This window comes from Rhinatrema bivittatum, chromosome 2 (genome assembly GCF_901001135.1).
Source record: "Rhinatrema bivittatum chromosome 2, aRhiBiv1.1, whole genome shotgun sequence".
Lineage (NCBI taxonomy): Eukaryota > Metazoa > Chordata > Amphibia > Gymnophiona > Rhinatrematidae > Rhinatrema > Rhinatrema bivittatum.
In genome coordinates this window covers 639,500,412-639,524,548 of record NC_042616.1, presented here as the reverse complement: position 1 = coordinate 639,524,548, position 24,137 = coordinate 639,500,412, and positions in this window count along the sequence as shown.

The following is a 24,137-nucleotide window of genomic DNA, read 5'->3' as shown; positions in this document are numbered from 1 at the left end:
AGATGGAGGAAGGCCTGGTCCCAGGCCTTTGATCCTGGGTCTAGTCCTAGACTTAATGATATTCCTTGGTGACAGAATGCAGCCTTGGGCCAGAATCCGGTGCTGGGTCTGGTCCTCAGTGATGGGATCTTGTGCTGGGATGGGACCTGGTTTTGGGCCTAGGCCTAGGCCCAGCCCTCAACGATGGGACTCAGCCTTGGGGTGAGTCCTGGTGTCAGTCCTGGGTCTAGATCTGAGCATCAGCAACAGGACCTGGCCTTGGGTTGGGCCCTGGCATTGAGCCTAGGTCTAGGCCTGGACCTCAGTGGAAGGACCTGGTCTCAGGCCAGGCCCCATGGTCAGACCTGGCCCTGAGTGATGGGACCTGGCCTTGGGCAGAGCCCTAGCGTTGAGCCTATGCCTAGAACCAGGCCTCAGCAATGGGACATTACATCTCTCATTTTAACAAAGTTGGTATTCTTGAATTCCATGACACTGACTGTTGTATGGTTCATCTTTGCCTTTGCTCTTATACTAAACTATATAACACTTTTTTTGCAGTTCAGTATCACTTCTTCCTTTTGGGATCCATTACCATTTGCCTGAGAAGAGTCCCTTGAAAGATGTTCAGGATCTATCTATTTCTAACCAATGGGGTAAGCTTGTGGGGGTGGGGACTACAGGTGCAGCAGGAGGCTCAATCCAGAGGCCTTAGGATTATTAATTATAAAGTGGATAGGATGAAGTAGGAGGAACTTGTGAAAGAGCTAAATATACCTGAATTTAGGGACCATGTTGGGGTGAAAGGGAGGTGACCACTTGCCCCATTGATCATCAGGGATCTGGTGCACAGAGGTGCGTGCTTTGACCAGTCCATGCAGCCCTTTAAACCAGTGAAGCCCTGAGATCAGGGCATGTTGCCATCGCCAGGAATGCATATAAAATCTCTCGCATAGGTTTACTACAGTTGCAAATGAGCTACTCGTACTACTACTACAATTATTAGTGATCAAATATAGGAGTAATTTTCAAAAGCATTTACTTACATAAAATATGCAGATAAAAGGTCTTTTTAAAAATTATCCTACATTTGTGTTGAGGCTCTGGTTCAGGAGGAGCACAGTGGCCATCACCTCTAGAGTGGAATTATAGGGCATGATGACTGAAGCTTATTGCTTGCACTTGCTCCGTGAGGCTGGAGCAAGTGCAAGCAATGCTGCTCCTTAGGAACAGTGTGCAGACAAGGCTGTAGCTCAGGATCAGGTGCAGGCAAGGCTGGAGCCTAGAAACAGTGTGGCGGCAAGGCTAGAAGCAGGAACACTGGAGAAGAGTGCAGATAAGAGTGGAACTGGAACACTGGAACAGAGTGCAAGTATGAGTGGAAATGAAACACTGAAGTACAACAGGACAGGACAAGGACAACACAGAACATGAAACATAAAGTCTGAAGTAATGCAGGAAAGCCCAAGGGGCAAGAGAGGGAAAGGCCTTGCGACACGAAAAGGTCAAAAGAGACCACAGGCTAGGCAAGGTCTGGGTAGTTAGAGGTCATGGAAAGCACAGGTAAGGCCACAGACTAGAAAGGGCCAGGAGGCCCAAAGGCCAGAAGGCAAAGACAAGGAAGGGCTGAGGTCAGAAGATCCAAAGGTCACAAGACAAAACAGGAAAAGGCCTGAAATGCTGCAAGACAGAAGTGGCCAAAGCAAGTAGCAAAAGGGAACTCAATGCTGAAGCACTGAGGCAAGTGACAGACTGAGTTAAGTAGTACTAGAGTCCGAGTGTGGTGCAGTCATCGAGAGGAGCTTGGCCAGCCAGGTAAGTGTGCTAAGGGAAGTCCTGGTTGAGTGGAGGCTTTGGAACTGGCTGAGGCACAAAACCAGGGATGTGCTGAAGAGTACAGTTCAGAGCAAGGCTCATCGGAGTTCTGGGGTGAAGGGGAGGCTGCACAGAAACCAGAACAATTTGTACAAGTAAAATTATGTGCAGAAATGGTTTTGTGCAAACTTTTATGCATACTGCAAAGAGACATTCCTGTGGGCGAAGTTATAGGAGGAAAATCATTTATATGTGTGCTTTTGCTTTTCTAAAGTATATGCATAAATGTTTGCATGGACATTTATATCTACTCTCTAGCAAGTGTAAATGTACCCATGACAGAATGACCCTGTTTTCCCCCTTTAAACATGTGTGGAAGCAGGCATGGGGCCTCGTCCACCTTAAATCCCATAGAGGGAGACAGCTGTATGGGTAGGACTGAGCTTTGGCAGGGATGAGGGTAAGCCCAACTGTGTTCAGAAGACCCCTATGCTTCCAGGAGGAAGGCACGCAGCTTCCCTACAGTGCTCTGTCCAAACCAGAAGCAAGGCAGTCTAGAGTCTACAACCTCTATAGGTTCCTGAATACTGTTAAGTTAGGCAGTCAAACGTTATGCTGTGTTGATTGTACAAATAAAAGTTTGATTGCATTTTAAGGCTGGAGTCAGTCTGAATTTGTGACTCCAGCCTGGGAAATACCACGCGGTCTCCCATAGTGCCTATGATGCACTAAAATACATGTGGTGGTAAAGGAATGTATGCTAGACCATCCTTAAAAGTCTAGGACCAGGCATTTAACCTGGTCCATCTTAAGACAGCCCACAAAGGAATCCTGATTGCAGATCATTTACATGGAGAGAGAGATAAGAGAGCAGGCCCCAGAAAGGATAGCAGGCTCCAAATGAGAATAGGAGAAAGCAAGACCTGTGTTAAAACTATTATTCTGTAACTGCTGCATTTCTGTTTCCAGTACTGCTGAGGTATGCAGATTTCTGTTTGTTAATTTGCATGTAAATAATAAAATTCTCTAAAAGAATAGCCAGAGTCCAGACTGCTCTGACCTCTGCAGGCCACAGACCGCTCATACTTGTTACATATGATTACAAAGACTGGTAATTCACCAAAAAATTCCCTGAGATAACAATGAGATCTGCTTATAACAATATGCATGCATTTATGGCCTTCATACTGACTGCACTCATGATTCAGAGTGACTAATATCTTCGAGCAATGTGTCAAATGTTATAGCCATAGGCCGTGCATGTTAATATTTTTTTGAATTTGCCATGTATTGCAGATAAAAAAAAATGTATCTTTCAAATGAGAGTCTCTTAATATAAAATATCTTCAAATCTGCCCAGATATCAGTAGTGTTACATATGGTGTCAATCAGTGGAATGTCCCTTTTCTAAGCACCTGCACAGACAGTGATCTACACTAACAGGAAAAAAAGGCTGAAATATGTTTTCTCCTGAATCTGTCTATGCTCAGATTGCACAGAGCAACAAACTGTGCCAAAAGCTTCCTGTGGCCTGGTTGTAGCCACAGCTGTGAGGGAAATTAAAGCAGGCCAAGGGGGGTAGCCCACCTGCACAGAGGAAAAAAAAAAGGTCAGTCAGAGCTGGACAGCTAGGATTTTGTTGTTTGAATTAAAGAACTGCATCAAGAAAAGCCTTTATGGCTTATTAACTAACATGGAGCAATTAGAACAGATCCTTGTTAAAGGGCAGCAGCAGCTCCAGAGAGTAGTCTAAGTCCTACATAAACAGTTTAACCAGCTAACCCAACCAGTGCAAGCCATCACAAAATGGACAACTCCATTACCTCTGGTGTTGTTTAAAATGAAGATAGAAGAAGACCTGAATGTTTTCTTAAACAATTTTGAAAGAACTGCCTACATGACTGGCTGACTCAAAGCCACTTGGCCCACCTACCTGGCAAATCTGCTTACAGGCAGAAGCCATGTGGCCTTTCAAGCTGCCAAGCCAGATGGAAAAACCAGCTATTTAGAAGTTAAAATTGCCATCCTGGAAAGGGCAGGTTACATGACGGAAACATACTGGCAATAGTTCCAGTGTGGCATCCTACAGCCTTGGGAAACTCCATGGAGCCTTTTCCATTGGATAATGGATGCCAGCTGGAAGTGGATACAGCCATATGCAAAAACAGGCCATGAAGTAACCAACCAGATCCTTCTGGAGCAGTCCCTGGATGGGCTGGACCTACCCATGCAGAATTGGGTGTGTCAACAACCAGGGCTCACCCTGAAGAAAGCATTGGAAGTGGCAGACACCTTCTATCAGACTCAATTGATGGCAGAACCAATATGAAAGCTAGAAAGGCAACCCACATAGCTCTCTGGTACAGCAGTGAGAGTATGGTATCCCAACAATGGACCTCAGAACAGGACAGTACTGGTTCCATACACCAGTCACGGATCCCAGGCCCATCAGCTTGTTTTAATTGTGGGAAAAGAGGTAATTTGGCCAAAGATTGTCACTACAAAAGAAGCAAACCTATGGCAGTCAACTTGGTGACAGAGCCAGCACTAAAGGTTAAAGTTCACACTAGCAAGGGAAGGCCTCCAGAGGGGAGATGGCTGCTGGGTCAGAAGGGAGAAGGAGGCCAGAGGTACTGACTCAAATAAGAACAAGGGTATATGTATTTTCTACTTTTGCTCCTGCTGTGAAGAGACTGGGCTTGAGGAGGAATTTTGCTCTTTTGATAAAGAAAGAAATGTGATAAAAACTGTTAGTGTGGCTGCATATAAAAAAGGCTTGGACAGGTTCCTGGAGGAAAAGTCCAAAAACCATTATTAAGGTAGAGTTGCAGAAATCCACTGCTTATCCCTGGTTTAAGCAGCATGGATCTTCCCAAGGTACTTGTTACCTGAATTGGCTACTGTCAGAAACAGGATACTGGGTCTGATGGACCTTGATCCAATATGGCAAATGTTATGTTCATATGTTCTTAACTCTTTGTTGGAAGTGTTGATTTTAAACATGCTATGCAGGCATGTTCCTATTGTGAAAGGAAAGATCACATTGTCAAAGACTGTCACTGCCTTGAAGATGAAGATTGGGAATGCATCTTATATTAAAAATGGGGGCATAATCTAATAGAGATGTGAATCAGAACTGGTATCGGTTCTGATTCCGGTTCTGATTCACATCATGAAATTTTTTTTTTGCAGTCCGATCGGGGTTTTTTTTTTTTATCGGCTGCGCCCGAGCCGATAACCAAAAAATACAGCCAACTCTTTAAAATGAGTTTGTTAGTATCCCCCCACCCTCCGGACCCCCCCCCCCCAAACTTTTTAAATACCTGGTGGTCCAGCGGGGGTCCCGGGAGCATTCTCCCACACTCGGGCCATTGGCTGCCAGTAAACAAAATGGCGCCGATGGCCCTTTGCCCTTAGCATGTGATAGGGTATCCATGCCATTGGTCGGTCCCTGTCATATGGTAGGAGCAATGGACGGCCGGCGCCATCTTTAAAAATGGCGCGGACCATCCAGTGCACTTACCATGTGACAGGGGCCGACCAATGGCACCGATAGCCCCTGTCACATGGTAAGAGCAAAGAGCCATTGGCGCCATTTTGATTAGTGGCAGCCGACAGCCCAAGCACAGGAGAATGCTCCAAGAACCCCCGCTGGACCACCAGGTATTTAAAAATTGGGGGGGGGAGGGTCCAGAGGGTGGGGGGATACTAACAAACATTTTAAAGGGTCAGGTTGTGTTTTTAGGTTGTGTCCTTTCTTCCCGCCCCCCCCCCCCCCCTCCATAACAATAAGAAAACCCACTAAATTAATCGTGGGGTTTCCTATCGCTATCGGAGACCCCCGATATCTGATGATATTGAAAATATCGGACGATATTTTCAATCGTCAGATAAACGATTCACATCCCTATAATCTAACAAAAGTTCATAGCTGTAACTTTGTGGATATCTCCTGGTTGGGACTTAAGGACTTTGTGATTCCCATTGAGCTGGATGAGATTTCTACTCAAGCTTTGGTAGATTCAGGTCATGGAAAGATTGTTATCAGTAAGGAGCTAGCCCAGAGGGGTAATATTAATTACAATAAAATGGTGACTCTCGCCTGCATATATGGTGACCAGCAACAGTACCCAACTAGTTAAGTTTTACTGATGACTTTGGTGGGGCAAACAAATATAGACGTGGGAATACTTCCCACATTTCCATACCCCATGTTTTTGGGTCATGATTATCCCTAGTTTTGGAAGCCAGTTAACGGACAATCAGGCCAAGCCAGACTCCATTGAGACATCTCCTCTGAAAGCCTCTTCATGGGATGTCACAAATGTGTACTGCACAGAGTTGAAGATATTAGGACCACAGAGACAGTGCTTTAGAAGGAAGTCTGAGAAGTCCCAGTGTTCAGGGACTACCAGGGACTTTACTGTTTCAACTTTCATGGTAACGTATCAAGGGAAACTGTGGGTATTCCAAGAACCCTTATCTAATTCTCAAAAAGGATGGGGGAGGGTAACACTGGAGATGTTAAGCAAGCCCCATTCAAAAGTAGTTCCCTTGAGGATGACCAGATGCAGGTACAGATGTGGGAGGGAAAGGTACTTTCTGGCCTTGGAAGCCTATACTGACCTTACCCTCTGCTAGGAAAAAGCAATGGTCAGTCCCAGGTTAGGGTGGGAAAGGAAAATAGGAATGGTGATTTACTTTCCTGGGAGTTAACCCAGGTAGAGGCAGATGATCGACCTGACAAGGTCAAGTTGAGGGGGAAGGGTATATAAAGGAGTGTATTTGACCTTAAATGTCCAAGACTTAACATTCAGCTTGGTTCACGTTAAGACAGCTCACAAGGGAATCCTGGCTTCAGGGCCTTTCTTTACGGAGAGGGATATGATGACAGGTTCCAGAGAGGATAGGGGACCCAGACGAGAGTACGAGAAAGCAAGTGTTATGCTAAAACTATTTTTTTGTAACTGCTACATTTCTGTTTCCAGCACTGCTGAGGAAAGCAGTTTTCTGTTTGTTAATTTGCATGTAAATAATAAAAGTCTGTAGAAGAATAGCTGGAGTTCAAATTGCTCTGTCCTCCGGCATGCCAAAGACTGCTCATACTATGTTACAGTGGTTCTACTAATTTTGAAAGTGGTCTTACACTTGAGCTGTTTCAAATTACCAACAAAAAGCACTACTAGATGTATACAGTGCTGAACTCATTTGCAGCTTTTACAATACATGGCTGCTAACCCCTTGGAAAATATAACGGATTAGTATATTGGCCTTCAAGTTTTCTATAGCTTTAAATTGTCACTATTAAAGGTGAGGTCTTTGTATTATAAATTACAGCACTTAGAATTTTAAAGTTATGCAAGCTCAGAAATGGGAACGCTAGGACAGCCAGTTTCAGAATAAATCTGATTGGCTGGAATTGAGAGACACAAATACAAGGTAATCCCTAGAAAGAAAAGTAACTACTTCCTCTGATCCATTCAGGGGTATCTTATCTTTTTATGAATGCTAGACTTCTAAACCAATCATCTAGCCCAAAACAATTTCTGTGCCTTTAAAGATGGAATTAGTGGGCAGTATGGTGTTAGTGCTCACTGAGTAAGTAGGAAGTTGGCTGAATTCTGTTCTTGGTGATAAGAGAGGAAGCAAGATTTGTGCTGTGCTGCGTTCCAGTGAGTAGTTTTTGTGTGGCAGCGAGTAATTATAAGCTGCTCTGAGAAAAGTAATTGGTAGTGTTGAGTCAAAGTCAGACTGTAATTAATTGTGAAGCATCCCAATAATATTACCCTGAGGGCACCTGCCTAATAGGGCTTGTAATCCATAATTAAATTAGAACAGAATTAATAGCATTTTTTTTTAATTTTTTTGTTTATTTTATGCAGTTATTAGTCACTGCACACACTAGACAGAGGGACAGATTGCAGGAGAAATCACATGAATAGATCTGCATAGTTATTTTATTAAAGAAACATAGAAACATGACAGCAGAAAAAGACCATATGGCCCATCTAGTCTCCCTATAGTCTAATTTATCCAGCCTTACAGTACCGATTACTTCCTCAGAGAGCCCCCTGTATTTATCCTGTGCTTTCCTGAATTCAGATGTTTTTCTCTCCACCACCTCCACTGGAAGACCATTCCATGCATCCACCGTCCTCTCTGTAAAGAAATATTTCCTAAGATTACTCCTGAATCTACTCCCTTTTGTTCTCATTCTTTGAACCGTTGTTCTAGAGCCTTTCTATTGAAAGAGGTTAACCTTTGAGATATTTAAATGTCTCTATCATATCTCCCCTATCTTGCTTTTCCTCTAGAATACACATGTTTAGATATTTAAGTCTATCCTCATATGCTTTAGAGTGAAGACTACTGGACATTTTAGTAGCCACTTTCTGGACCGACTCCAACTAGATTATATCTTTTGAAGATACGGTCTCCAGAATTGTACACAGTGTTCCAAATGAGGTCTCACCAGGGACCTATACAGTGGCAATATCATCTCTCTTTTTCTGCTGACCATTCCTCTTCCTATACAGCCAAGCAGCTTTCTGGGTTTTACTGTTGCTTTATCCACCTGTTTAGCCACATTAAAATCATCAGATTGAATCATCCACAGATTCTACACTTCTTTCGTGCTTAGAAGAATTTTACCTCCAATATTGTATCTCTCCCTTGGGATTTTTCATCCTAAGTGCATTACTCTGCATTTTTTAGCATTAAATCTTAGCTTCCAGTCTCTAGACCATTCCTTGAGCTTCACTAGATCCCGCCTCATGTTTTCCACACCTGCCTGGCTGCCCACCCTCTTGCAGGTTTTGATATCATCGGCAAAAAGACAACACACTGGCTCCCCTAAACATATATACACACACTCAGGCAGACAAACAGACACAGATACAGGCACTCACACAGACACACCCCACACAGGCAGAGGAACCCACCCACTCACACAGGAGTGCACACAAGCACACAGGAGCAAATGTGCGCATGCTGTCGCGGGCACCTCTGGAGTTCTCACCAGCGAGATGTGGTTCCTTCACTCACAGGGCTGTCATCCCTCTAGGCATCGCTGCAAGGCTGAAACGGCTGGGCTCTGCTGCAAATTCAGACGTTCTGGCAATTCTTTAAAACAGTTTAGGAGTCAACCTGTTGAATGAGGTTTCCCATTCTGTCTCTGACTGGCCCTCCTCCAGTCAGGTATTTTTCCTGTGCTCTCACCGAGATGCAATTCTCAGTTCTTCCCCCTCCTCCACTGAGGAAGGATTCACAAACAAACATATAATAGTTTATCAAAAATCCAGGTCTTTTTGTTTCGTTCCTAAGATTGTGCAAAAATTGCAATTCACTATTGCCTCTGCACTGAAACCGAAATGTCTGTAGTCAGGCTTCTAACCTTGCACTGACTACCCAGCGTGGGGATCCAGCATCAACTCACCCCTTCTCCCCTATAGTTGTGCTCCCCGTCCTGTCTCACCTCTATCTCTTGCGGTAATCAACCTTGTCCTCCTTGTAAGTGTGTAGTGAAACCAGGTAACACCAATGCTGCAGGACACACTCACTCCGTCTCCATGTCAGACGCAGAGGAATCCTCGGAAGGCAGCTCCCAGTCCATCTCCTCCTCACTCTCCATGCTACTGCTCTCTGAGCTTTCTTCCTCACTCCTGGACACACCCTCTGCTTCCCACAGCATGCTCTCAGCTGCCTCTAATTCCTCCAGATTACCCTCGGCCTTCACCTCAGCCTCCTTCTGGTTAGGAGCCTTCCCCTGCCGCTCTGGGATTCTGGGAACTGTAGTCCACACAGGGTGTCTTCACGCCCCCTGCTGTTTCCCCTTGGTATCTTTGGACCACTGCTGAACGGGGACCTGTAGAATATCCTGCCGTGCTAGGAGTTTGTCACTCTTCTCCTGACAATGCGCGCACACACACACACACACACACAAACACAAAAGTTGTTATAGATCAGACGATCTGAGTAACATGGGTGCTGTGCACTGATATGCTCTATCTGTGAACCCCTGTGTGCTCTCACAGACAGGAACAGGCAGGTATAGGCACACACACACACACATAAGCATACACACATAGGCATGCAACCATAGGCATACATAAGCTCGCACAAGCTTACGCAAGTATGCACAAGCATACACAAACTCACACAAGCACACACAAGCTCGCACACACATACACACACACAGGGACATGCACTAACAGACACATACACATACAGAAACATACATGCAGAGACACAGGAATAGGCACTCCTATAGACACAGGTACAGACATATACATATAAGAACATAAGAACATGCCGTACTGAGTCAGACCAAGGGTCCATCAAGCCCAGCATCCTGTTTCCAACAGTGGCCAATGCAGGCCATAAGAACCTGCAAGTACCCAAAAACTAAGTCGGTTCCATGTTACTATTGCTAGTAATAGCAGTGGCTATTTTCTAAGTCAACTTAATTAATAGCAGGTAATGGACTTCTCCTCCAAGAACTTATTCAATCCTTTTTTAAACACAGCTATACTAACTGCACTAACCACATCCTCTGGCAACAAATTCCAGAGTTTAATTGTGCATTGAGTAAAAAAGAACTTTCTTCGATTAGTTTTAAATGTGCCACATGCTAACTTCATGGAGTGCCCCCTAGTCTTTCTATTATCTGAAAGAGTAAATAACCGATTCACATCTACCCGTTCTACAAGGAGACACATACACACACAAAAAGGCACAAGCACACATACACGCACACACACACACAGGTAGATGTAGTAACACACACACATAGGCACAGGCAGACATACAGACACAAGTAAGGCACTCATTCACCCAAACGCACACACAGGCGGGCACACACATATACATACACACAGAGGCACAAAAGCAACCCTCACCCGCCCCCCCCCCCCCCACCACACACACACACACACACACAGGCACAGGCAGTCACCTCTATCCCCACACACAGGCAAAGTCCCAAAAAACCATAAACACACATGTCCTCACACAGGTACACACACACACAGGCTGTTATAGATCAGATTACCTGAGCAACTTCAGGCACTTTTTGCTTATATATATTAAGGATGTGCAGGAGAAAAAAATGTGTTTTCATTTTTGGTTCATTTTCGGGAGATTTTTCTTCCACAAATTGTTTTGTGGATTGTATGATTCGTTTTCATTCGTAAGAAAAAAACAAATCAAATTAACTATTAAAAAAAAACCCAAAACGCCCAAAAAATGAAAATGAGTCCTCCCTGGGCATCCCATCCGCACACCTGAAAAAATGCCAGTGCCAGGATCCCCCCTGGTCCGGTGGAAATCTGCCGGCTTCAGCTTTGAGTAGGATGAGGTCTTGGTGACCTCATCCTACTCAAGGCCAAGGACTCAGTCTGACACGGAGGCTAGGTCCCTACAGCTGGGCCTCGGCCTACGCCAGGAACAAGATCGAAATCTGATGCCACGATCCAACTTGGAGGCCGATTCCTGATGCCAAGGTCTCAACGTAGGCCAGGGCCTGATGCCTGGACCTTGGCCCATACCCAGGTCCGATTCCATGACCTGACCCAGAGGCTGGATCCAGATGCTGAGGCCTCAGCCTAAGCCATGTCATGGACCCAGGCCCAATACCAATACCTGGCCTGGAAGCCGGGTCCTGATGCCAGTGCCTCAACCCAGACCCAGGCCCAATGCCGTGCACCAACCTGTAGATGGGGTCCTGATGCTGGAGCCTCAGTCTAGTCCAAGGCCTGGGCCCAGGCCCGATATTGTGACCTGACCTGGAGGCAGGGTCGAGTCACCGAGGCCTCGCCCCATACCCAGGCCCGATGCCATGATCCAAATTGGAGGCCAGGTCCTGATGCCATGTCCTCGGCCTAGGCTGGCGTATGGACCCAGGCCCAATGCCATGACTCAACTCTGAGCTGGGTCCTGATACCAGGGCCCTGGCCTAAGCAGGGCCCAGGCCCAACACCACAACCCAACCCAGAGGCCATGTCCCAATACTGGGGCCAAGGGCCAGACCCAGGACTGACACCGTGACCTGACACGAAGGCCTGGTCCTGATGCCAGGGCATAGGCTGGACCCAGGCCCAACACCAAAGGTATAGAGTCCATCAAGCTAGGGCGAGAGAACATTGTAGAAATATCATCTTTGTGAGACTTTCCTCTCCAAATGACATCAAATCTTCAATGAGGTGTACTGTGCTGTTTGTACAACTCACTCTGCATGTAAAACTGGCCCCAAAACCCTAAACCACCACCAAAACCAGCTAGCCCTCCTATAGTAATATAAATAGTGAATGCTATGAGGGTCTTATAAAGTTTATCTCTCTTTTTCTCAGCAAAGATGTACTGAATACATTTATCCAGCTAACTTAGCTATCCAGGCTGTGTCTGAATATAGACCTCTATTACTAGAAAATATAGCTTCATATTCTATGTAGCAGCCACAATGCAGATACTCTGACCACACTGTTTTTTAGTAATGCTACCAAAAAGCAATTCAGACTAGGGAATTGCTAACATTTTCTCCTGTACATACATTTTTATACCCCTGAATGTTATGTAATAGAGGTAGTAGTTGACAGCAGGATAGCCAATGATACACACAAGGGGTAGATTTTAAAAAAACTATGCCCGCACGTACTTTTGTTCATGCACCAGGCGCAAACAAGAGTACGCCGGATTTTAATAGATACTCGTGTAGCCGCGCGTATCCTTTAAAATCTGGGGTCAGCGCACGCAAGGTTGTGCAAAATCGGCAGCACGCGCGCGCCGAGCCGCACAGCCTGCCTCCGTTCCCTCCGAGGCCACTCTGAAATCGGAGCGGCCTCAGAAGGAACTTTCCTTCCACCCCCCCCCCCGCACCTTCCCCTCCCTTCCCCTACCTAACCCACCTCCCCAGCCCTATCTAAACCCCCCTACCTTTGTTTGACAAGTTATGCCTGCCCAAGGCAGGCGTAACTCATGTGCGCCAGCCGCGCGATTCCCCGGCCTGGGAGCAGTTCCGGAGGCCTCAGCCACGCCCCCGAAACACCTCTGGGTAGGAACCATGCCCCGCGGCCCCACCCCCGGATGACATGCCGCCGCGACACGCCCCCTACATGCCCCCCCAGGAAAGCCCCGGGACTTACGTGCATCCCGGGGCTTGCGCGTGCCGCCGAGCCTATTCAACATAGACTCGGCGCGTGCAGGGGGAATGTGGGGCAGGTTTTCAGGGGGTACACGTGTATCTTATGCGTGTACCCCTTTGAAAATCTGACCCAAGGAAAGCTGCTTTTGAATGTCCTCCTTTTGGTTCTTGAAATCTGCACTTGTATGGGAAAATGCATGGATAGAGCCTCAAAGTTTATTTCAAATATCTTTATTTGTTATAACCTCCTTAATGATCTCTACTAGTATCCATCACTAAGAAGTGTATGAAAGGTTCATTTAAGCAGGAAAATGTAGGTATTATAACTGATTTATAGTGAATATTTGAAGGTAGTTTCATGAATCCATTTTAAGATTGATTATTGATTATGTAAGTGCTTGCATTCTACAAATAACATCCAAGAAAGATGATGAGATTAAGATCTTAACACTGTCTCCAGAAAGGATTCATTCTTTACAATGGTTTTCTTGTAGTTTTGTAAGAGAATAGATTAATGATGTGCCATTTTCTGCTCTTGATACAATCTTTGTGTAGAGAATGAAAAAATAAATAAAGCCAACACAAATATATGAACATTCTGTAATAAATCACTCTTGTCACAAACACTCTGGAAATAAGAGCAGATAGCATCATATCACATTTTAGCACATTTTCACCATTTGGTTATTATGACAAATAAAGTGATTTTAATAAAGGAAAACAGCTGCATAAGATAAGGGGAGGAGAAAATGGAGGCCAGTATTCCAGCATGTTGAGTTCTCCAGGGTATTGCATGGTGAATATTACAGTATATGTTCCAGTTATGAACCAGTCCACAATGGGTTAATCAGCCATACATTTCTATTCATATCTTAGAACCCTCAACCCCGAATATGTTTAGTTCAGCTCAGGGTAGGCAGGCATATCTCTAAAACGTTATTAACCTTGTATGCAGACTCCAGTCTACCATGACAAACGTCACATAGTAATCTGGAGAACTCAACATGCTGGAACACCGTTCTTCATATTCCCTTTATTTTATAAAGCTACTAGCGGTACCCGGCCACGTGTTGCAGTGGCAGAGTCAGGTTCTTTACCCTCCCTCCCCCTTCCCCTTTCTCATTTACCTCAGTCACTCATCCTCCTCCCCCTTGGTCACTCACCCCCCCCTTCCCTTCCCTTTCCCCACTCCAACTCTCTCCCCTCACACTCACCTCTCCCCTCATTTTCCCTCCCCTGACACTCACCTCCCCCCTCATTCTCCCTCCCCTCACTGTCACCTCCCCCCGCCTACTGCCTACCCTTCAGATCAGAAAACCTTTGTCTTTCTATTTCTGTGGGAACCCCCCCCCCCACCCTCCTGCCCCCTCCCAAGACCTGGGAAATTAAAATTGTTGGTGCTACATGCGGTCTGTCCCTGGGCGTTTGTGCAAGTTACGTAGCCAAATAGGGGAGTGCCTAACCAAATATGCACTTCCAAATTTGTTTTGTGGTCTGGGGAGGGCTATTTTGCTGCATTCCCGAGATCGTGCAAGTTTAGTGTATGTATTTGTGTGTGAACCTCCCCCTTCCCCCAAAAAACAACCCTATGAGAAAAGTTCTCTTAAACTAACCACCCCACACTCTCCTGTCCCCCTCCCCCAGCCCTGCGAAAAACAGTAGCCCACCCCCCTGCCCCCCCCCCCCAGAGTTGCTGAATGAATGAAACCTGCCCCCCCTCGTGACCCCTCCCCAAGATGTTCGCAATAAATTCATTACCACCCCCCACCCTCCAGACCCCCCGAGACCTGATAAAAATGTCAGTCGGTGGAGTGGGCGTTCAGGAGCAGTCCGGGAGCGATGTATTGGCATTGGCCCGTCGGCTGCAAGCACTGAAACGGGTTCCGACAGCCCTTTGCCCTTACTATGTCAGTGGGGTGGAGCAATGGCAACGATAGGTCCTCTGTCATAGTAAGGGCAAAGGTCCGCCGGCTGCCAGTCCTGAAAATGGCGCCGAGGGGCCCTCGCCCTTACTATGTCACATGGGCTACTGCCGCCATTGGTGTCCCCGAGTGGCATAGTAAGGGAAAGGGCCGTTGGCGCCATGTTGATTGCTGGCAGCCGACGCCCGTAGTGCAGGAGATGTGTCCCGGACCAGTCCTGGCCCCCCGCTGAGCCACCCGGACTTCTGTCAGGTTTTGTGTGTGTTGTGAGGGCCTGGGAAGTAAATAAATTTGGCATGTGTGTGGGGGTGTGAGGAGGGTGGATTTGTGTGTGTTGGGAGGCTGTGGGAAGTAAATCAATTTGGCATGTGTGTGGGGGGTGTGAGGAGGGTGGTGGGTGTATTTTATCTGTAAAGGAAATAGTTATCTTCCGGCGAAAAAAGTGCGCGAATGTGTTAAAATGGAAGTGAAACGTGGACCTGGACTGGCAAAATGATTAGTGTAGCGTGTGTTAGTATAAGGTGTAACAGATGGCGCTTACGTCCAGCAGATGTCACTGTTTTCTCGAAAAAAATTTTAAACCTATTTTACCTGTCACAGGTGTGACATATCTGTAATGTAAGTACAGAAGAACCTTCCTGTATGCGAAATGAAGGTTGTGTCCAAATCTGAAAGCAATCGGTTCAGTGGTTTATGAGACTAGCGATTTTGTCCAAACTATTTAACATTTTTATTTATATAGATTTTCCTTCATTAAAATATTTTCCTTTTTTTGCCACAATAATGAAACAGTGAAGATAATAACCTCCTCTGGCCAGCTAAAAATGTGCATGATCTTCCATACTATATGTATTTTTAGCCAGGCTGTGAAGAGGCATTCCCGTAGGTGTGTTTAGATTGTGGGAGGAGAAGAGTGCACATATGTGATATTTTCAAATGAGTACTAGTGTGACAGAGCTTCCACTGCATCTTTAGAAGAGAGAGGAAACCAGGGACTTTCTTGTTATCTTCCTATAAGGGCAGTACTACATCAACAACTTTCCTATTTTGTATGTCACAACACATCAGGAGTCTGTACAGTCATCGTTGTGGCATGCAAAATTGTCTAAAAAAAAAGGGTATCCATTTCATTATAAAAGTACTTGATAAAATCCTTCCCATACAGAGGACTAGTTGTTTTTTACATCATAGTAACCAGACCGATCTACTTACCTACCGTGCATCATAGACAACAGTGTAGAAGACAAAATATTCAACTCATGGTATTCTTGGCAACAAGGAATGGCCTTGTCCACAGCAAACCAAAGATATTAGCAACAAGAAATCAGGAAAACCATTTTGTTATTCAACTTGTAATAACTTTTCAAGATACTCCTGGTTTCTGTTTCATGAAGCACGGTTGTTTTCGACAGATGCAGAATGAAACTTCATAAGTGCATGCCTGCAGGAAAACATGAAAGTCTAATTTCTCCTTACACATAAATATAGAAATGTGATAGCAGAAAAAGACCATACAGCTATCTAGTCTGCCCTTCCAGACCAGCTGTTTAGCTTTACAATCCCTATCACTCCTCAGAGATCCCTGGGCTTGTTCAGTGCTGTCTTGAATTCAGCTACTGTCCTTGTCTCCATCACCTCCACTGGGAGATTGCTGTTCCTTGAAGCCACCACCCTATCTATAAAGAAATGTCCTTAGATTACTCTTGCCTTTCACCCTTTTTCCAGGACCTCGTTTCCATTGAAAGAAGCCCACCTCTTGTACATTGATACCTTGGAGGCATTTAAATGTCTCTATTACACTCTGCTTTTCATCTGAGGTATGCATGTTTAGACCTTTAAGTCTATCCCCATATACAGTTCTTAACCATTTTAGTAGCCACTCTCTGGACAAACTCCATCTGGTTTATGTACTTTTGAAGGTGCAGTCTCCAGAATTGTACAAATGAGGCTTCGCCAGGGATCTATACAGGGGCAATTCCGTCTTCTTTTTTCTGTCGATCATTCCTCTCCCTACGCACCCGAGCATATTTCTGGCTTATGCTTTCACTGTTATCCATCTGTTTGGCCACCTTGAGATCATCAGATATGATCACCTGCATATCTCGCTCTTTTTTTGTCATAGAAGAATTTCACCACTTTTACTGTACCTTGGGCTTTTTAGCCCAAATGCTTGACGCTGCATTTTTTAGCATTAAGTCATAGCTGCCAGACTCTGGACCATTTCTCAAGCTTTTCTGGATGTCTCCTCATATTTTCCACCCCTTTCTGAGTGTCTGCCCTTTTTCAGATGTTGACATCATTTGCACAAAGTCAAAGCTTTCCCGACAGTCCTTCCACAGTATCGTTTACAAAAATGTTGAAAAGAACTTCATTGCCTCTACCCTTTATCGCTTCCCAGTTAACCCATTTCTAACTCAGGCAGTAACTTTAAGGCCCATACCAAGGGCACATAGTTTATATGTTGTTTATGTGGAACCATGTCAAAGGCTTACTGAAATCCAAGTATACAACATCTAGAACTCTCCCTTCATGTAACTTTCTGATTATCCAGTCAAAGAAATTGGTTAGCTTCATCTGACAAAACTTATCTCTGGTAAAAACCAAGCTGTCTGAGATCCTGTAATTCACTGGATTACAGACACTGCACTGTTTTCTATTTTAGCAACTGTAACCCTTCCCTTCAGAGGGGCATTTCCTCTAAGGTTACACAAAAGAGTATCTTTCTCTCAGGGCTGTCTTTCCTGCCACTGAACCCTTCCTGATTCTGGTACCCCAGGGATGAGTCCCTTCTATGGTGGGGAACTGATGTTTATGGCCCAGGTGGTGAGGTGAATCCTTTGGCAGTGTGCAGGTGAGGTGATATTAGGACAGATAATGCAGGACACAAGTCTGGGTTTTCAACTAATAACTTTTACTGAGCTCTTCAAAAGGATAATCAATGTCCCATTTCAACAAATAATATTACAGATGAGGGTCCTGTACTTTCGGTGTCAGCGTTGACAATTAAGGTTCCTTTGGCCCCTAACTCTCCTGAACTGAGAGTGTCAGCATCCCAGACTCTTGGGAAAATCCTACACAGTGAGGGAGATACCCTTAGAATTTTACACAATCCTAACTGAATTACAGTTGACTTCAAACTACGGCCCAGCCTGCGCCTGCTTTCCCAAAGGAAGATCCTGTGGAGGGTCTTCGAGATTCTTCTTCTTTTGCCTGACTCCTTTACATTACCTCTCAGTGGGGGAGGCCTGAGATGGAACTTCAGGTTATGCGAATGCAACTCCAGTCCCTAAAGGAGGAGGGGTGGCAAACAAAACTTCCTTAACCAAAATCTGAATCAAAGTTACTAACAGCAAAAACCTTCCAATCTGAAGCAAAGCCTCTGTAACTCTCAGGGTAGCTCCACACTGACAGGGAGTGCCTGGCAGAGATTCCCCTTTGCAAAAACATACCTAATGAAGGGTATAGGCCTCAGTTAGGCAGGAATCAAATAGAAATCCTTCCTTTTCAGGAGCTAAACAAAACAAAACAAACAAAAAAAAAAAACCCACCCACACCTCTCTTAACCCCCTAGTTATTAACAAAGTCCATCCACTCAAGCTACCTAGAGGAGGAGCTAGAAAGTGGTAATCCTTGTAGATGATTTGAGGGTGACTAGGGAGATCTAGTGGATAACCCATGAGGTGCCAAATCCTCCCTCCCCAAAAAAACAAAATTTGTGAAACCTGGTATATCACGTATACAGAGTAACAAATGTTGAGGTAGTTCAGAGCCCTTTAACCTTTAGAAAGAGTAAGTGATGTAATTACCAGGTCTCACCACTTGGGGCGTACTAACCCAAGGGAGGCTACACCCAGCATCGACCTGAGATATAAAATTTTAGTATAAACATTGAAAACATTTAATATAATAAAATACATATTTACTAAAATCCTCCCACTGTTCTCCATTTGGGAGAACTCCACCCCTGTAAGTTATCAGCCATGCAATCACATGACATTTTAGTATAGCAGTGGGAACCACCATAAAATAGCATATCAACTTAATACCATTACTTCAGGTGAGTTTCCTGGAGGAAAACTCAAAAACAACAGGCATACAAGCCTTTTCCACTCAAAATAGCAGTGGGAAACAATGGGTCTCATGCCCTTTCCGCCTTCTAGCTGCAAGGCTCACCCATGGCATAGGAGGAATCAGTCCCAGCCAGGATGACACCCCATTCCAGTAACGGGGAACACTAGTAAAAAATTACCATTTACTCCAATTGGTATCCCAGTGGGGAATACCAACACTTGTAAAACATTGAACCATTATAATGCAGTACATTGCTTTATACCAATATAGACCACCAATGGGAAGGTTTCTGCTTCTATGACCATTGCTTTACTTCCTCATACATATCCTGTGAAAGGAAAATTACTTTTTACAAGGGACACAGGACACAGGAACAGGACATCTGCACATCCATCTAAAAAGGAAAAATAAGTTAAATTTGGAACCAGGAGGGTTCCAGCTGAAAACATAAGGTTAACAATTGATAAAAGAATCACGAACACCACTTTTTATGCATTTTTAGTTGATTTTTATATTTTTTATAGAAGGTTTTTCTTGGGTTTCTATAATAACAGGAACTTCATTTCAGAACAGAAACAATGGGAAACTCCCTCACTACATGGAAGTAAACAGTAATTCAAGCTCTTCCCAAGAGGGCATTAACATTGTCCATAGGAGCATAAATGATCTCCAGTTCTACAGGCCACTGGCTTGTGTCATCTCCTTACAGGAAACATCCTCTAGGAAGCCAGTTCACCCTCATATGGAGGGCAAGCTAACAGTCTCTGTTTTTCTTAACTGAACTTCAACCAACTTACCCAGGCTACTAGAACTGGGACTGGAACTAGAAAAAAAGGAACGGAAACATACAACACATAAAGAGAAAATGGAAGTCCTTATGCAGGAACATACAGTTTATTTCTTCACCCCTCCCTATAGGGAAATCAGGGTGTAACGTCTTTACCCTCCTTCTTTTGGGGTGGCTTGGTGAGGTTGTAATGATTCGGGCTGGACTTCTTAATTGTGACTCCATTGGGAAGCAAACAATTTATGGAGTGAGGACTTTGTTCCCCACTGCACATGTGGTACACCACAGTTTGTTATACATGTTCTTTCCCAGCTTCATCTCTGTGATTTTCCGGTCCAGGGATCTCCTGTAATCTGGATATTCCCGGATCAGATGAGGTCCTTTTAAGTCCTTCACAATGCTCCCATCTGCATGGTTTACCAGCCAAGCTTCTCTATTTTCTTAAACATAGTTCATTACATATACTAGCACGAAAGGGTATTGCAATCCAAAAATGCTTTGAATCTTTCTTACCAGAATTCTTTCTCCATGGGACACCTTGTATAAGTAATTCCTTTCTCCAAAGAGGCTGGGTACCACCCAGGACTGGTCCTGTACTGCAATGGGCAGTGGCTGATCAGGTAGGTCATCATCAATTAAGGATTCTGGAGTTCCAGATGCAATGTTGAACCCAGAGGGGAATAGCACCCCGCTCCCGGGTACTGGAGATTCACACTGATATTGAACAGAAGCGGTCCCAACACTGATCCTTATGTCACTCCACTTAACACTGTTCTCTCTCAGAGTAGGTTCCATTTACCATTACACTCTCTCTGTCTCCTATCAGTCAACAGTTTCTAATCAACGCCAGCACTCACTCCCAAGCTTATCATTTTATTCACAAGCCTCCTATGTGTGACCATATCAAAAGCTTTGCTGAAACCCAAGTAGATCACATCTAGTACTCTGCCTTGTTTCAATTCTCAGGAAAACAAAGAGAGATAGATGCTTTGATCTTTTTCAAATATTTATTAAAGTAGAGATGTGTTCTTTAAGAATGCCCGACTCAGGCCGAGTTTCGCAGCTCATCAGCCACTGCCTCAGGGCAGCCAGCTGTTTTGCATCGCTGATTTACAGTAATTTGTTCCTTGATGATTCCACACCATTTTAATTCATTCGAGACTCTTGATTATCTAAGCCCCTGAGGCAGCGGCTGTTGAGCTGCGAAACTCGGCCTGAGTCAGACATTCTTAAAGAACACATCTCTAATTTAATAAATATTTGAAAAAGATCAAGGCATCTATCTCTCTTTGTTTTCCTGACGGCTATTATAGATCACCTACCTCTTTGCTTTTTGGGTTGATCCAATTCTCGTCACCCAATCAAAATAGTAATTTAAATTTGTCTGACAGGACCTTCCTCTGGTGAATCTATGCTGACTTGGGATATGCAGCCTACTGGATTTTAGGTAGTTCATTATCCTTTCCTTCAACAGAGTCTCCATTAAATTCCTACCACCAAAGTGAGGCTAACCAGCCTATAGTTTCTGGCCTCCTCACTGCTATCACTCTTGAGAAACAAAACTACCATTGCTCTTGTCCAATCCTGTGGCAACACTCCCATTTCCAGGAATCTATTGAACAGATCCTTCAGCTGACCCGCCAGCACATCTCTGAGCTCTCTCAGTATCCTGGGGTGTATTTCATCTGGCCCCATGACTTTGTCCACTTTCAGTTTGCCTAGCTCCTCTCATACATTCTTTTCTGTAAATGGAGTTTTGTCTACTCCATCCCCATCTACGGTCTTGTTAATCAGCAACGGGCCTTCTATAGGGTCTTCTTTAGTGAATATCAAATGAAATATTTGCTTAATATTTCTACCATTTTATCACTACTCTCCAAACATTGTTCCTTGTCACCTTTCAATTTCACTATACAATTTCTGACCTCCCTTCTTTCACTGATATATCTGAAAAATGTTTTGTCTCCTCACTTTACCTCTTTGGCCACCCTTTCTTCCACGACTTTTTGTTTTCCTTAATTCTTTCTTCATCTCCCTCAGTTTTAACAGATATTCTTCCCTGTGTTCCTTCTTTGGAATCTTTTATTCTTCTTGAATGCTGTTCTTTTTGCCTTTAATTTTTTAGCCACTTCCTTAGAGAACCAGATTGGTTTCCTTTTCCTCTTACTCATTTACTTTTCTAACATACACATTTGTTGCCTTTGTAATAGCTTCTTTTAACTTGGCCCACTGTTGTTTCACCTCACCCATTTTCTTCCAGTTATCCCTACAGGTACATCCCCATTTCAACAAAGTCTGTATTTTTGAAATTCAAAACTTTGGTCTTCGTGTGTCTTCAATGCGTCTTGCTCCGCTTCAGTAATCAGCTAAACCTGAAGACAGAAGTAGAGCAGGGCTCAAACTGCAGCTGAAGGCTGAAGCGGAGCAAGTCTGAAGCTGTAGCTGAAGACTGAAGTGGAGCAAGGCTAAAGCCATAAAAGAGGACTGAAGCAGAGCAAGGCTGAAGCTGTAGCAAGGCTGAAGACCTGATGCAAGGATGAAGACCTGGAACAAGGCAACCTTTGGTAAGGCAAGACAAGAGTGTCTGAAGAGCCCATTTATAGGGCAGGTGGCAATGACATTATCCAAGCCCATGGCAGGCTTTTCCTGCCATGGGCCCTTTAAAGGAAATTGTGTCATGCGCACGCGCACCTAGGAAGCAGTGTCAGAGAAGCAGTGGCATCTGCTGCACCGGCAGTGTTTGGGGAGAGTGAAGTTGCTCGTGGGAACTCCCTACGAGCGGAAAGTTAACATTACTCCCTTCTCTAGGCCCTCTCCTGAGACCTCTTCAGTTCCTGAGGAGATGAATTTACCTTTTTTCCAACTAAAAGCTTGGGGGTCTTGATATGAGAACCAGAGATTCTTTGGTTTCAGGACTGGACTGAAGAACCATTCACAACTGTAGAGTTGAAGAAGGACAAGGCTGAAGGCTTGAACGAAGACAGTAACTGATTTTGATCTGCAGGTAAGAATACTCTGGTAGGAGGTCAACTTAAATCAGAACTTGACTAGGAGATGGATGTACTTAGAAGCAGCAGGTCTGGTACTTCCAGCAAGTGGTTTGGAGCAAAGTACCAAGAGATAAGGATGATATAGCACAATGCTCCCAGCAGTATGGACCCATTGGTCAGTATGTAAGGTGTTCCAGTCAATAGACAGTTTTTGGAGTAGGAGCCAAGTATAAGAGGGCTTGAGGCCTTAGACAGCACATAAAACTGAAGATCTTCTTGGTAAGATCCAATCTGCATGGTAATAGGCAAGGAAGCTATGGTCATGCAATCAGGTAGAGGTTGTCTGTAGTCAGATAAAATAACATAGGAGGTGTTTAGGCTGGTAGCAGGGCAACCACATTGGCATAGCAGTGATTTCAGGATAAAGTTGTCCCCAGCTCCGGAGTCCATTAAGGCTTAGGTCTGAACTGAGTGTTTTCCATAGGTGAGGCACACCAATATCATTAGTTGTGGAGTGGAAGCAAGAGGGCGTAATGCCACCTTCTCAACAAGGCTTCTTTTCACAGACTTTTCCGATCTCTCAGGACACCGACTGACGAAATGGTTTTGTGCTGCACAATAGAGACAGAGGTTGTGCAATCTTCACTTGCATGGGCTCTTCACAGGCCACAATTCTTGATGGCTCTGAAGCTGACTCCAGGAGAGTTAGCAGTTTAGAAGCCACAGGTGTGGTATGATTAGGCTCTTCTTTTCTCGAGCTTGTTCCTGGAATCTCAAATTTATTCAAATAGCCAGGACAATAAGTGCTTCTAGGGTTGGGGAAAGGTCCAGAGCTGCTAGTTTGTCTTTTATTCTCCCAGATATTCCTTGTCAAATAATGGTGGTTTGGCTGTCTTTGCCCCAACTGAGTTCAGAAGCTAGGGCATGAAATTCTACTGTATACTTGCTGACTGAGCAAGTGCCTTGATGAATACGAAGAATTTCTGTAGCAGCGGAAGAAAGACGACCGGGTTGGTCAAAAATCAGGCAAAACTGTTGTATGAAGTTATCCAAGTTTTGAGAAGTAAGTCATCTTGTTCCCACAAGGGAGAAGCCCAGGTGAGAGAAGGATTGTCCAACAGGGAGAGGATATATGTAATCTTGAAAAAAAAACCTCAAATTGTATCTTGCAAACATTGAGAAACCTTCTGTACCCCTTAGGATCACCACTGTATCTTGGAGGTGGTGGGAGATGAATCATGGATTCCATGGGCCATATAGTTGCTGGTGCAGGGTTCACCAGAGCTGTAACTGGGACAGTAGCCAGATATTGGGCTTGAATCATATCTAAGAGCTGGGACAAGGTCAGTAATAACCCATGGACTTCATCAAGTTGCTGCTGGGCTTGTTGCATGAACCTGTTCTGGAGACTATTTAATTTGATCTTTTGCTCCTAC